The sequence below is a fragment of the Macaca nemestrina genome, chromosome X (genome assembly GCF_043159975.1).
Source record: "Macaca nemestrina isolate mMacNem1 chromosome X, mMacNem.hap1, whole genome shotgun sequence".
In the NCBI taxonomy this organism is placed as follows: Eukaryota; Metazoa; Chordata; class Mammalia; order Primates; family Cercopithecidae; genus Macaca; species Macaca nemestrina.
This window is the reverse complement of record NC_092145.1, coordinates 137,140,300-137,153,881: the sequence shown is the minus strand read 5'-3', so window position 1 is coordinate 137,153,881 and position 13,582 is coordinate 137,140,300. Positions and strand designations below refer to the sequence as shown.

The window sequence follows — 13,582 nt, the reverse complement described above, 5'->3', positions numbered from 1 at the left end:
CAACAATAGTATCTCAGGTTCTCTCTGAAACTTTCCCGGGACTTTTTTCTGATGGAAGGAAAATAAGAAACAGGAAAGATGTTTAAGGAAGCGCCCATCCCTGTAATAAATGATACCAAATAAGATAGAATGGGCAGCTGGAGTGATAGTCATCTTGTTAATGTAATCAACTAGTATTCTGCCAAATTCCTCTTTATTTTTTTTTTCAGGTCAGACGGGTAATGTGCCAACGTCTAACAAGGTTCAAGGGTGGCACATCTCACACATGCATGTGAACACCCAATCGTCCTGCTCATGAATTATAAAGGGATCTCCAAATTCCTCTTTAGTTAACTAAACCTACTGCAAAGTTGATTTAACCTCTGAGAAACTGAAATGCCGCCCTATGATACAGCATTTTAAAAAATTTTCTCTCAAATCTCAAATGCTTTGAGACAAATCCACTTCTTTCTTTCATCTTAGGGTAATAAAATCATTATTCAAACCCTGCAAAAGCATGAATCTCATTTCCTTGCCCCTACCTCTACTGAGATATTTTACCAATTAATATTTACTATACAGAGTGGGCCTGTTTCAACATTGCACTCCAGAAAGCCTTTTACTAAACTATTTTCTTGAGAGCACAGTATCTTGCCATAAAGACAATAACTCCCAAGATCTTTTTTCATAACCTCTGTTAGAATGTAAATCACAATAGCAAATATGCACTGACACAAGTACCCTGTAGGTTAAGTTGCTTACACCTGACTAGGAATTGCCACAAAACCCTGATCAAATTTGTCAGGTTTGACGTAGGATTCTAAGACTTAAATTAATAGGCAATATTTTCAATATCTCCCTGGAACTCCCAAAGCTATATCTGAGAGAATGATAAAAATCCATGAAATTAATTTCATCCTCAAAATCAAAGCAGCTGCATTAATAATTAACTTAATACATTTCAAAGCCATCTCAATTGTGCCTACAAATCTAGCACAGATTGGGATCAAACCTGGAACACAATTCAGTTTTCTAAACCATGAATTAATGTTGATGAAGAGTGAAACTGCTGACCCAAAAACACCTATTATATTAACCATCATTCACATGATCAGCAGCAGCATCCTGTCCTTTGCACAAGAAGTAGACACCTACCGACTCACTTTTTAGAAGGCTCTGTCCTTGAAATATTTTGTCTGTTAGAATGTTGAACTTGATCCAGACATCTTTACTCAATTTCAGTTCTGATCAACATTTTCAAGGACACTAGCCAGGGTTAAATGAGCCATCTGTGACCAAGAACTAAAACAAAGTTAACTGTTTTACCACGAAGTCAAGCACTTTACCTTGATCCAATAAGCATCTACAGAATTACGGTGAATCACACTGATATGGTTTAAATCTGAGTCCCTACCCCAATCTCATATTGAAATGTAATCCCCAATGCTGAAGGTGGGGCCTGGTGGGAGGTGATTGGATCATGAAGGCAGTTTCTCATGGTTTAATAACACCCCCTTTGGTGCTATCATAGCACTAATGAGTTCTCATGAGATCTGGTTGTTTAAAAGTGTGTGGCACCTTCCCCCTCTCTCTCTTGCTCCTACTCTGGCCATGTAAGATGTGCCTGCTTCCCCTTTGCCTCCTGCCATGATTGTAAGTTTCCTGAGGCCTCCTCAGAAGCAGAAGCTGCTATGCTTCCTGTACAACCTGCAGAATCATGAGCCAAATCATAAACCTCTTTTCTTCACAAATTACCCAGTCTCAGGTATTTCTTTACAGCAATGCAAGAATGGACTAATATAGAAAATTGGTACCAAGGAGTGGGGCATTGATATAAAGATACCTGAAAATGTGGAAGCAGCTTTGGAACTGGGTAATGAGCAGAACTTGGAAGAGTTTGGAGGCGCAGATGAAGACAGGAAGATGAGGGAAAATTTGGAACTTCCTAGAGACTTATTGAATAGCTGTGGTCAAAATGCTAATAATGATATGGACAGAGATGGCCAGGCTAATGAGGTCTCAGATGAAGATGAAGAACTTATTGGGAACTGGAGCAAAGATCACTTTTGTTATTCTTTAGCAAAGAACTTGGAGGCAGTGTGCCCCAGCTCTAGGGATCCGTGGAAATTTGAACTGAGAGTGATGATTTAGGGTATCTGGCAGAATAAATTTTTAAGCAGCAAAGTGTTCAGGAAGTAGTCTGGCTGCTTCTAACAGCCTATGCTCATACACATGAGCAAAGAAATGACCTGAAACTGGAACTTATATTTAAAAGGGAAGGAGAGCATAAAAGTTTGGAAAATGTGCAGCCTGGCCATGTGGTAGAAAAGAAAAAGCCCAGGGTCCCACTGTCCCAGGCAGCCTCTAGACACTGTTCCCTACATCCCAGCTGCTCCACCTCCACCCATGGCTCAAAGGGGCCCAGCTACAGCTCAGGGCACTGCTCCAGAGGGTGTAAGCCATAAACCTTGGAGGCTTCCAAGTAGTGTTAAGCCTGCAGGTGCATACAGCGCAAGAGTTGAGGGTTGGCAGCCGCTGCCTAAATTTCAGAGGATGTATGGAAAAGCCTGGATGTCGAGGCAGAGCCCTCATGGATAACCTCTACTAGGGCAATGCAAAGGGGAAATGTGAGGTTGGAGACCTCACACAGAGTCCCCACTGGGGCACTCCCTAGTGGGGCTGTGAGAAGAGGGCCATTGTCCTCCAGACCCAAGAATGGTATATGAACCAGCAGTTTTGCACCCTGCACCTGGAAAGGCTGCAGGCACTCAACGTCAGCCTGTGAGAGCAGCTGCAGAGGCTGAACCCTGAAAAGTCACAGAAGCAAAGCTGCCCAATACCTTGGGAGCCCACCCCTCACACCAGTGTGCCCTGGATGTGAGACATGGAGTCAAAGAAGATTATTTTGGAGCTTTAAGATTTAATGACTGCCCTGCTGAGTTTTAGACTTGCATGGGGACTGGAGCCCTTTTCTTTTGGCCAATTTCTCCCTTTTGGAATGGAACTATTTACCCAATGCCTATAATCCCATTGTATCTTGGAAATAACTAACTTGCTTTTGATTTTACAGGCTCATGGGTGGAAGGGACTTGCCTTGTCTCAGATGAGATTTTGGACTTTGGACTTTTGAGTTAATGATGAAATGAGGTAAGACTCTGGGGGACTGCTGGGAAGGCATGATTGTATTCTGCTCCTACTTCAGCCATGTAAGACGTGCCTGTTTCCCCTTTACCTTTTGCCGTGATTGTAAGTTTCCTGAGGCCTCTCCAGATGCAGAAGCCACTATGCCTCCTGTATAGCCTGCAGAACTGTGAGCCAATTAAACCTCCTTTCCTTATAAATTACCCAGTCTCAGGTATTTCTTTATAGCAGTGCAAGAACAGACTAATATACACAGGAAATCAGTTTCACAACTACTACAGAGCTCCTCAAGTATAACCTAAGGATGCGGAAGAAAACTGAATGAAAGATCCACTACTTCATCATTATTATTTCAGAGCTGTGATTGGAACCATGTACTTAACTACAAGCTATTCAGAATCACAGGATAATAGATGGTCCCTGAATTTATTCAGGGATTTAAATTTATGGCATAGTAGAATAAAAATTACACACTTCCCTTAAGAAATAAAATATTTGTCCATCCCAAGGAAAGAGGAGCATATTTTATTCAACCTTGATGAGACCAGATTTCAGTGCAGCTCAGTATGTCATGGTGGGTATATTCATTTTTTAGGACTACCATGACAAATTATTACAAACTTGGTGGCTTAAAACAACAGAAATGTATTCTCTTACAGTTCTAAAGTCCAGAAGCCTAAAGCCAAGGGATCAGCAGGACCATGCTTCCTGTGAAGGTTCTAGAGACGAATTCTTCCTTACCACTTATTAGCTTCTAGTGTATCTTGCAATCCTTGGAAAAGCTTGGGATATAGCGCCATCACTCCAACCTCTGTCCCCATTGTATATGGTCTTCTTCCTTCTGTGTCTGTGTGTCCACTCCCCATATGAAGACACCAGTCATTGGATTTAGGGCCCACTCTAATCCAGTATGACCTCATCGTAACTAATCACATCTGCAAAGATTCTAGTTCCAAATAAGGTCACATTCTGAAATTCTGGGTGGATGTGATATTCTGGAGGGTACTATTCAACCCACTACAGTGGGCACTCTCAATTGGTTATGGTGCCAAAGAGTCACAGCTCTTAGCAGATTAATCTCCTATAAGGCTTCTTGGTTCCACATAAAAGTAGGAGACTGCAAACTGTTTCCCCTCCAGGTCTTCACACTTTAGCGTAATTTGGTAGTCTATAAGCAATGCCCAATTTAGAGCAGTATACTAAACATGTGCAATTTTGACCTTCTTTTATTTGCCAAAATATCTTAACTCTTGACAAAAGTTAAAATTGACATAGAAAGCAGAAAAAGCAGCGATTTAAACTAAAACTCTTTTAAAATGTTGACCAAACATTAATTCACACTAGCCAAAGAGGAAGGTAATTCTAATGTTCAGCCAAATTGTTAACAACTTTATAGCAGTGGTTTTCCAAGTATGATCTCTAGACAAACTGCATAGGCATCATCTGGGAACTCTTAGGAAATGCAGAATCTCAGCCCTCACCCCAAATCCATAGACTCGGAAACTTCATTCTAACATTATTCTCCAGATGATTCATGAGCTCTGTTCTAAAACTCTGATGCCAAAAGTAAAAGTCTAACCCTCCCATATAATTCTATACTTTCTGGCAGGAATGGGTATTTGTTTTGCTGAGGGCTGATAGGGAATGTTAAACACATACACACTTGCACATACTGGTCCTTTGCCTTCCCACAGAGTGGCAGCAGCTTTCCAAATGAACAAGCTGTTTCCATGACACCAAATCCTTAATTTGAAGCAGATACACCAACCACCCAGGAGCGTGATAGCATGAAGCACCATTTCATATTTATTTTGTTTCTCTCTTCTTTTTTTTTTTTTTTTTTTTTTTTTGAGACGGAGTCTCGCGCTGTCGCCCGGGCTGGAGTGCAGTGGCCGGATCTCAGCTCACTGCAAGCTCCGCCTCCCGGGTTTACGCCATTCTCCTGCCTCAGCCTCCCGAATAGCTGGGACTACAGGCGCCCGCCACCTCGCCCGGCTAGTTTTTTGTATTTTTTTTAGTAGAGACGGGGTTTCACCGTGTTAGCCAGGATGCTCTCGATCTCCTGACCTCGTGATCCGCCCGCCTCGGCCTCCCAGAGTGCTGGGATTACAGGCTTGAGCCACCGCGCCCGGCCTCATATTTATTTTATTTAGGTTCTTGGTCTCAAACATCTCCTCCTTGAAAAAGAAATCTCTGTGAAAAAAACACTAATATTTAAAGCAACACTTTAATTGGCAAATGTGTCCCCTTTTTTTGTCCTGTAAATGGAGCACTCTGAATTATTCTGTTAAGTCCCTTTTCATGATTAATCAATCTGAGATAATAATATGAATGACTAGTAAATTAATTATACTACTATGAGTATACAGTCTGCCCATCTAGTGAATGTTTTCCTTTTCTCCATCACAGTTCTAGGCCATTTTATTTTTAATATATTCTTAAAATTCAATTTATTCTTTGCTGTGAACATGTATCTTTCTGTCACTCCTCTGAACAAATAATGGAAAAATTCTCCATTTTGCAGCATCTATACTGAACAATATCCTGACATGAGAGAGGCAAACTCAGGAATGTGACTAAAAGAAATTTATTTGCATTAACAGCAGCATGGAAAGACGGTGAATCGAGTCTAGCATGTCCTGAACAATTCTTCTTTAAATGTTTATCTCCACAGCTTTTCTAAATTAATTTACCAACCGACAAATTTAAAGGGAAACAACGGTGTGTTGAATGCCAACCAGTTAAAAATGGTCAAGACTGTTCTGCAGGGAACAGATCAAACTCAAAAGTACAGAAAGGACCCATGTTCAAAGAGGGCAATTAAATAAGCACATACTTAATATGGCTCACAGTCACAAAACTGCAGGCTCAGGTGCAAATCAGCTTCACTGTCAGAAGGTTCAGGCAGGAGCTGTTAGAATTCTTCACAGCATTTTAGAGCCCAGGACACCTACCAGGCTTTCACCCACCTGCTCACACACCAGATAAAATTTGAGAAAAAGAGAGCGTTGCTTGAATGCATAATTCCCAAATGCTTAAGGCAAATAAAGGTCTGAATCTGAGGGATTCACCCATTCCTTGTTCCTATGCTTCTGAGGTTCAGCCATTCAGTCCCAGGATTGTAGGGTATGAATCATTGCTGTAAATCACTTTGGATTTCTAAATATATAAGGACAATTTAAGAGAAAAAACAAGGTGACATTCCTTCCACAACCTTCAAGAGCTGGCTCTGTGACAAGAATCAGCACCAGGGGAACCCAGCCATGAAAAAGAAGAGGTAGCCCAGAAAAAAATCCCTTCTAGACAGAAGGATAACAGGAAATGGGATAAAGGAGCAGGGAGTGAAGCAAGGACTGACAAAACAGAGCTGAGCTTAGTGCTCAACCAGCTGCCTCTCTATCATGTAAATTTCTCAAGGAGTTACATGAGCTGCATTTGCTACACAGGTGTTGTAGCTGCCCTCTCATCCCACATCTCCATGAGGATGTGGCCCATGTCTATTTTGTTGATAGTTGTAGCTCCAGCATTGAGTACACTGATAGGCATTAGTAGGAGCACAATGTACATATTTAATGGAATTAACTGATTAATTAATGAAACAAAAATGTTCCCAGCAAAGTCTATCAAATACTATTTTTGTAGAATTACCATTATAATTATAAAAATGATACCTGTATTTTTCTGGGGAGGTGTGGGAAAGAACATTTTTCCATAGACAAAATAAAATCACATATTGAAATGGAAGAAAAAATTTAAATCTCATTAAAGGAAACAATTGTGTTCTCCTAATAAAATATTATACATAATATAAATGCAAACATAAGCATGAAATAAGTCAGGATTTTTGGGTTTTAGTTTGGCTCAATAATTTATCCAGCATTGATAGCCTAGCTGAACAAAAAAACTAGGCCAGCTAAGCTAGTTACTGAGCTTTGATCAAAGTTCCTGCACAATATTTTTGCCTCTGTATTTCACAATAACATTCAACTTCCCCTGGTTCCTCAGATTCAAACATACTATGGAAGTTGATGGTGGTGATGAGTAAATTTCCCTGGATGGATGAACAAAACAGGTTTATGAACCAATTTGCAGCAGCAATTAACAAGCATATGAAGAAGATACTGACTAGAATATATGAAAGAGGCTGGGAAAGTATTTTTAGCACACCAACATGCAGTAGAAATGTAGGAGGGAGTGAATCTTGGCAGTGTAAAAGGTCTAATTGTGTTGCAGATGCTCTACTATGTGAGAAATCTTAATAGCTCTTACACCATCCCAAATCCCTGACCCAGCCCCAGGCTCATTCGGCATCCAGTAACAGAATAGATGGAGCTACACTCACAGCCCCCACAGCAAGCAGATGGAGAAGCAGCAGCAGGATTCTCTATGGGGGAGGTTGATGCCCAATTCTCCTTCCAGCCCTAAAATCCTATAGGAACCTGCATTGCCCAGGACACAAAAGTAGACCATAATAAAATGTTGTGGCTTTCCAATCCCTCTGTCACACCTTCCCAAAGTCAGGATGTTTCTAAAGGGTACTCCACATGGGCTCTGCACTTCTCTGCTACCCTCCTGATGCAGTCTCTGTGAGAGCTCAACCATGGATGTCATCAGAGCTCAGGTCTTAGGCCCTGCTGCTCACCGCAGATCAGACAAAGAGGTTACCTCCTGTCTCTGTCTGCACAGGGATGACTGTTCATAACTGCTGTTCAGGCCACACCAGATGTAGCAGATAGCAGCCTGACCCTATCACCTCTGGCTCGCACCATTCCTGGACATGTCTACTGCCTCCTACTCCTACTGCCAGCACCTGCAGCTTTCCACCTGAGGGCTTTCTCATATGAGGGCAGACAGGAAGTGCCAGGGAGTTAGTTACCCCAGGAGTAGTTCTCAGTCAGAAATGATGGAATTGGAGGATAAAATCCCTAGCTTCCTTGCCCTTTGGATGGAATAACTCTGAAGCATGTTTTATATTATCTCTCAGATGCCCCTAGTAAGACTGAGCTTCACCCACAGTGGTGATCTGCTCAATGGTTGGCATTTGTTACAAAATATACTTTCGTGTTTTATAACACAGGCCTCATTTCCAAGCAAGGAAACACTGGAATTGCTTTTGTTCTCACACAGACAAGTACTAAAACATTACAATTTTCTATGAAACAGGAAGTGTGGCAGGCATGTCAGAGACTGCTCATGTAACCTCAGGCCTTACCATTGTAAGCTGGCTGACTGCCAGGTGCCAGCACCTGCAGCCCTCCACCTGAGGGCTTGCTCTGGCTACCAGAGCCCACTTTGCTACCTGCAACATGCTAGAAACAGCAGGGAGTTGATGCACTCAGGAACAGCCCTCAACCTAGGACTGAGTGGGATAGCTCTGAAACACTTATTCCACGCTGGCTCTCAGTATTCCTAGTGGAATCATGCTCCAGTTACCCATGATGTTACTTTGCTTGATAACACTCCCTTCCCTTCCCCTTCCCCTTCTCCTTCTCCTTTCCCTTCCCCTTTCCCCTCCAGTCTCCTCTCGTCCCCTCCCTGTGTCCTCCCTTCCCTTCCTCTTTTCCCACCCCTCCCTCCCCTCTCTTCCCCAATTCACTTCCCCACTCTCCTGTCAGCGTTTCCTGGGATCAATTTCCAAATTAATTACAGTTGCCCCTTGCTATCTATGAGGGATTGGTTTCAGGACTTCCCCACAGATACCAAAATCCACAAATGCTCAAGTCCCTTATATAAAATTGTGTTGTTTTTCCATATAACCTATGCACATCCTCTTGTATACTTTAAATTATCTCTATATTACTTATGTATAATGCCTAATACAATGCAAATGCTATGTAAATAGCTATACTGTCTTGTTTGGGGAATAAAGACAAGGGGAAAAAGTCTGTAAATGTTCAGTAGAGACACAATTATCCCTTTTTTCTGAATATTTTTGATCCACAGTTGGTCAAACCTACTGATGTGGAACCCATGGATATAGAGGGCTGACTGTACTTGTACTGGTGTCTTAGCCTCAGGGTCTGCTTCTAGGGAAAGATAGTAAGATAGGGAAGAGATGCAATTCCAAATGTCTGTGACTCTAAATGTCAAATAAGCCTCCAGAGAAAGACAGGAACCCTTAAATCCCTAAATTTTGTTTCCTACAAAGATTAGTGTGAAGGTAAAATGAAGCCCTTGGAGTTCCAAGGCCTCAGGATTGTATACCAAAAAGTTTATCTCTAAGAATATTTCTGAGCCCAATACTAAGTTACCAAAGATTCTCATCGACTCTGGCCCTTCAGCATTTCTTTTGTATCTATTCCACAGGGTATAATGAACTTCTTAAAGGAACCTGCCTGGTCAAAATTTTTAAAAATATTTGTTTTTATTTTTGTGGGTATGTAGTAGCTATATATATTTATGGGGTACATGAGATGTTTTGATACAGGAATATAATGTAAAATACACAAATCATTGATGATTGAGTATCCATCCCCTAAAGCATTTATGCTTTGAGATACAAACAATCCAATTACACTCTTTAAGTAACCTAAAATGTACAATTAAGTTATTATTGACTATAGTCACCTGGTTGTGCTATCAAATAGTAGGTTTTATTCATTCTTTCTATTTTTTGCACCTGTTAACCATCCCCATCTCCTCCCAGCCCCCCTACTACCTTTCTCAGGCTCTAATAACCATCCTTCTACTCTCTATTTCCATGAGTTTAATTGCTTTGATTTTTAGATCTCACAAAAAAGTGAGAACATGTGATGTTTGTCCTTCTATGCCTGGCTTATTTCACTTAACATAATGATCTCCAGTTCCATCTATGTTGTTGCAAATGACAGGATCTCATTTTAAATAGCTGAATAGTACTCCATCATGTATATGTACCACAAATTGTTTATCTATTCATCTGTTGGTAGATGCTCAGATTGCTTCCAAATCTTGCCTATTGTGAACAGAGCTGCAACAAACATAAAAATGTAGATACCTCTTCAATATACTGATTTCCGTTCTTTTGGGTACATACCCAGCAGTGGGATACCTGGGTCATGTGGTAGCTCCGTTTTTAGTTTTTTGAGGAATCTCCAAACTGTTCTCCATAGAGTTGTACTTATTTACATTCCCACCAAGAGTGTACAAGGGTTCCCTTTTCTCCTCATCCTCGCCAGCATTTCTTATTGCCTGTCTTTTAAATAAAAGTCATTTTAACTGAGGTGAGATGATATTTCCTTGTAGCTTTGATTTGCATTTCTCTGATGACCAATGATGTTGAATACCTTTTCATATGCCTGTTTGCCATTTGTATGTCTTCTTTTGAGAAATGTCTATTCAAATCTTTTGCCCACGTTTTGATTGGATTATTAGATTTTTTCCTACAGAGTTGTTTGAGCTGCTTATATATTCTGGTTATTAATCCCTTGTCACATGGGTAGTTGCAAATATTTTGTCCCATTCTGTGGGTTGTCTCTTCACTTTGGGGATTGTATCCTTTGCTGTGCAGAAGCTTTTGAACTTGATGCGATCGTATTTGTCCATTTTAGCTTTGGTTGACCGTGCTTATGGGGTATTACTCAAGACATTTTTGCCCAGACCAATGTCCTGGAGATTTTCCTCAATGTTTTCTTGCAGGAGCTTCATAGTTTGAGGTCTTGATTTAAGTCTTTAATCCATTTTTATTTGATTTTTGTATATGGTGAGAGAGAGAGGAGTCTAGTGTCATTCTTCTGCATATGCATACCCAGTTTTCCCAGCACCATTTATTGAAGAGACTGTCTTTTCCTCAGTGTATGCTCTTGGCACGTTTGTTGAAAATGAGTTCACTGTAGGTGCATGGATTTGTTTCTGTGTTCTCTGTCCTGTTCCATTGATCCATGTGTCTGTTTTTATACCAGGACTATGCTGTTTTGGTTACTGTAGCTGTAGCATAATTTGAAGTCAGGTAATGTGATTCCTTCAGTTTTGTTCTTTTTGCATAGAATAGCTTTGGCTATTCTGGGTCTTTTGTGGTTCCATATAAATTTTAGGATTGTTTCTATTTCTGTGAAGAATGTCATGGTTACTTTGATAGGGATTGCACTGAATTGTAGATTGCTTTAGATACTATGGACATTTTAACAATATTGATTCTTCCAACCCATGAATATGAAATATTTTCCCATTTTTGGTGTCCTCTTCAATTACTTTCATCAATGTTTTCTAGTTTTCATTATAGAGATCTTTTACTTTTTTGGTTAATTTCTAGCTATTTAATTTTATGGGTGGCTATTGTAAATGAGATTACTTTTTAATTTTTTTCACATTGTTCATGTTGGCGTATAGAAATTCTACTGAATTTAGGCCGGGCGCGGTGGCTCAAGCCTGTAATCCCAGCACTTTGGGAGGCCGAGACGGGCGGATCACAAGGTCAGGAGATCGAGACCATCCTGGCTAACATGGTGAAACCCCGTCTCTACTAAAAAATACAAAAAACTAGCCGGGCGAGGTGGCGGGCGCCTGTAGTCCCAGCTACTCGGGAGGCTGAGGCAGGAGAATGGCGGGAACCCGGGAGGCGGAGCTTGCAGTGAGCTGAGATCCAGCCACTGCACTCCAGCCTGGGCGACAGAGCAAGACTCTGTCTCAAAAAAAAAAAAAAAAAAAAAAGAAATTCTACTGAATTTGAATGTCGATTTTGTATCCTGCAATGTACTGAAATTGTTTATCAGTTTTAATAGTTTTCTTGTGTAGTCTTTAGGTTTTTCCAAATATGAAATCATACCATCTACAAAAAAAGGATAATTGGACTTCTTTCCAATTTAGATGCTTTTTATATGTTTCTCTTGTCTGATTGCTCTAGCTAGTACTTCTAGTACTATTTTGAATAACAGTGGTGACAGTGCACATCACTGAAGTGTTCCAGATCTTAGAGAAAAGACTTTCATGTTTTCACCATTCAGGATGATACAAGCTGTGGGTCTGTCATACACTGTTTTTATTATGTTAATGCATGTTTCTTCCATCCTTGGTATTTTGAGGGTTTTTATCATGAAGGGATGCCGAATTTTATCAAATTCTTTTTCAGCATCAATGAAAATGAGACTCTTGTTCTCTTCCCTTACTTTCTCTAAAACAAACGGAGGCAGAGACTCTTGTTCTCTTCCCTTACTTCCTCTAAAACAAACGGAGTTTCTGTCTCTGTTCTGAGCCACTTACAGCTGGGGGTGAAGTAACACCAGCATCCCTGTGGTCACCAGTGCTATGACTACACTGGGTCTGACCTAAAGCCAGCACAGCACTGGGTTTCACCCAAAGCCTGCTGTAGCCACTCCCTGGTTGCTGCCTATGTTCGCCCTCCCTCCCCCAGCACCCAGAGAAGCTCTCGACACCACGCTGCTGCTGCCGCAGGGAAGTGGGGTAGGCATCAGTAATTCAGAACTATTTTTTCTATCTCTTCACCGTCTCTTTCAGTGATATGAAATTATAACCAGGTACTATGAATGCTCTGATTTTTTGTTTTTCTGAAGATGTTTTTTTCTGTGTAGTTGTTAAATTGGTGCCCTTGTTGGGGGGATGATCGGTGAAGAATTCTATTCCACCATCTTGGCCACCTCCCATCTGCCTAGTCGATCTTATAAAAGTCTTAAGTAGTGCCAGGCGTGGTGGCTCACGCCTGTAATTCCAGCACTTTGGGAGGCTGAGGCAAGCGAATCACCTGAGGTCAGAAGTTCAAGACCAGTCTGACCAGCATGGAGAAACCCTGTCTCTACTAAAAATACAAAATTAGCCAGGTGTGTGGTGGCCTATGCCTATAATCCCAGCTACTCAGGAGGCTGAGGCAGGAGAATCGCTTGAACCTGGGAGGCGGAGGTTGCAGTGAGCCGAGATCGCGCCATTGCACTCCAGCCTGGGCAACAAGAGCAAAACTCCATCTCAAAATAAATAAATAAATAAAATAAAATAAAATAAAATAAAATAAAAAGTTTTAAGTAGTAACATATACTTAGAAAATATTAAAACACTATACCCATGTGTTCTTCACCTTTCAAAGTGCTCTTTAACAAAGTTGTCATCTTTTATTCTTATTACAAAAGTAATACAGGCTCATTGTAGATAATTTGAAATAATGTGCAAAATTAGGATCATGCTATATAATAATACTTTAAAATAAATAAAATATTTATTATTTTTAAATAAATACAGCTCTCAATTTGCCATAATCATTAGGGCTGGGGAATCACGAATAATATTAAAACAACAAATAATATACCAAAAAACCCATCCATCGTTTTGTTTTTTCTTTAAATCTCGTCCTTCTCCACTTTGATGAATCCATTTTACATGAACTGTTTTTTTTTTTAACCTAAGTAGACTGATTAAAATGTAACAACCTTTTCCTTCTCTGCCCACCTTTCTAAGAACTGTTAATGAACAGTAAACTGGTCAATCAGCAGGGTCAAAGAGCAGAGAAAAGTAACAGAGGCGAAGTTGATGGAGATGA

The 13,582-nt window shown here is 40.6% G+C and overlaps 1 non-coding gene across 1 annotated transcript; it reads right to left on the bottom strand.

The window, feature by feature from the left end:
* Window positions 1–208: 208 nt before the first annotated feature.
* Window positions 209–311, bottom strand: LOC112426020 (small nucleolar RNA U13). Its single transcript, XR_003017265.1, has one exon. It is a non-coding gene; the product is annotated as a small nucleolar RNA U13 (small nucleolar RNA).
* Between the last annotated feature and the right edge of the window lie 13,271 nt (window positions 312–13,582).